The 2500-nt window shown below is 42.7% G+C and overlaps 1 protein-coding gene across 1 annotated transcript in view; it reads right to left on the minus strand.

The window, feature by feature from the left end:
* Positions 1 to 2500, minus strand: part of LOC134460239 (collagen alpha-1(XXVIII) chain-like) — a 73312-nt gene that overhangs the window by 35776 nt on the left and 35036 nt on the right. The window lies entirely within an intron of this gene.

A 2500-nucleotide genomic window follows, 5' to 3' on the forward strand; every position in this document is an offset into this window, starting at 1 on the left:
TCAGGCACGTGCACTCCAATACGGCAGGGGAGGCACGGCCTCACCAGCCAGACCTGAGAATGATGAGCTGCAGTAAATGTGAATAATAGTAACAATAACAGCTATTGTTTTCGAGCATCTGCACCATAACTACCATTTGAGCAGTATTTAAACAGTTTCACTCATTTTCAATCATTTCCGTGGCCAAAATCATAATATTTGCCCATTTCATGTCAAATTGCTCCGAATACGGTGAATTTGGGGCAACTCTGAACTGGCCTCACCCCGGATTGCGCAATCCCTCGTTAACAAGCTTCAGCGCATGCGCCATTTTGCTCGTTCTGTGAATGCAACCTGGTAATATTGTATTAAACGTTTTTGTACACTTAATAGAAGTATGTATGGTGTGCCCTCAATTCCTGATAATGTTCTACTATTTTCTACGTGTGATTATCATTTCTTTACTCTGAACGCTTTGGCATAACGCCCACTGAAATATACAGTGGTGAGGCCAGCAGTAGCCTGGCCGCAGACTCCTTCTGGCATTGAGAGTATTGCTGGCCAGTTACGTCATAGCGAATCTGAAGTTCACAGCCAGTCGGTGTTGTTGGCTAGCTTGTTCACTTTGTCTGCTACAAGTGGATTTCATAACGAAACTAAGAGCATTCTCAAAGTTGGATTTCCAAGAGGAAAATATGTGATAAAGAATGGAGGACCGACAGAGCTGAAGGGTTTGCTACTGCAGGTGGTCAGAAGGTTATAACTACCTGATCATTTCAAAGTGAGTTCTACAACAGAAACTATTTTTTGTTTCCCCTGTGTCCCGTTTGCAACCGGCGAGAATGTGTGGAAGACCATTCGCATGGAATTGTACGACTTAACAATTTACTAAGGACTAAGGAGCCTCACGAAACACAAATCCTCGCGGCTACTCATATTCATATTCAATGCCAAATTGCTTTGGACGTTTGGGGTGTCTCGAATAGATGTGGCTTTGGATGGACAGCACCGGCTAAAGCAACGTTAGCATGCGCAACGCCAAAGTTAAGGAAAAGAGCGGCGCATGGACCTGATGTACGAGATAAAGGTAAGATCAGTGTTTCCTATGTGTGTGAAGCCTGTGTTTGTGAGACCCGTGGGGAGAGAGAGAGAATCCGCCGTGATTCTCTCTGGTGTGGTGGTAGCTTTTGTGATCTGAACAGGATTCTCATGTGCCTAAAGGGGGATTCAGAGTTGCGCGTTCACGGAGGTTCTGCACAGAGAAGCAGCCACTGCGCCCCCCTGTGCAGCGACAAAACGACCCCTGGCTGCAGTACACGCATGTTTCTCCCAGGCTGAAATGTCCGTGAGCTGAGCTATGCTTGAAGACGGTGATTGGTCAATGCGCTTACGGCAGTCCGGGGGGAACTCAGCCCTGATAGGTCAGTTGTGTTCTATTCTTCTACCCTACCGCGGAGGTTTGAAGGAAAACGAAAAACACGATGCAGTTGACTTGGCAGGAAATCACTGGAGTTTACTTGACAGGGAGAAGAGAAACTGTTTTTTATTTCAGTAGTACAACTTCCAAAAAATCAATTAGAAATATCCATAAAATGCCATCATGGAAATGATATGTTTGTAGTGTGGTAGTAGCAAAGAAGCCTCTTTGTTCTTTTGTAGTGTGGCAGCTAGCTCATTAAAACAGGGTTCGCTAATGTCCTGTAGAGTTTGAATGGGTTTGGCTGACAGTTGCTAAGCTAGCTGTTAATTAGATAGGCTATCTATTGTATTTAAAAATGGCTTTTGTTTCATTTAACCACCTCAACTGTAAAACATGAATAAAGAGAGAATCTTGTATGCTATCATCCATGTCTAATTACGCCACAACTTTTTTAAATTAATAGCAAGAAGCCTCTTTGTTGATTTGTAGTGTGGCTAGCTAGCTTCTAAAACAGGGTTCGCTAATGTCCTGTAGAGTTTGAATGGGTTTGGCTGACAGTTGCTAAGCTAGCTGTTAATATGGCCATTAGATGTATTGTATTTAAAAACGGCTTTTGTTTGGCATTTTAACCACCTGAACTGTAAAATATGAATAAAGACAGAATCTTGTATGCTATCATTCATGTCTAATTACGCCACAACTTTTTAAATTAATAGCAAGAAGCCTTTGTTAGTGGTAGAATTACGTTTCAGGTGGCTAGTCAACTAGCTTTGAGTTTGTAATGACTGATTTAGCTGGCTAGCTACTACTAGGCCCCAGGTGTGAATGGCCATTCATGCTGTCTATTGTCTTTTAAAATGGCGTTTGTCTTGCATTTAATCTCATGTAGTACTTGACCAAAAAGAAACTGATGTTGTACCATCTAATTATGCCCCAACTTTTAGAAGTAGGCTACTAGTGGAATATTACGTTTTACATAGCCAGCTGGTTAGCTTTGTGATTCATTCTAGGGACTAGGCTCAACTGAATGAGTTAGTTCGCCCCCTGTTGTCACGGAGGTGAATTGACGTCATTAAAATCTCAGCGGGAAAAAATACCACG

This window comes from Engraulis encrasicolus, chromosome 12, assembly GCF_034702125.1.
Source record: "Engraulis encrasicolus isolate BLACKSEA-1 chromosome 12, IST_EnEncr_1.0, whole genome shotgun sequence".
Lineage (NCBI taxonomy): Eukaryota > Metazoa > Chordata > Actinopteri > Clupeiformes > Engraulidae > Engraulis > Engraulis encrasicolus.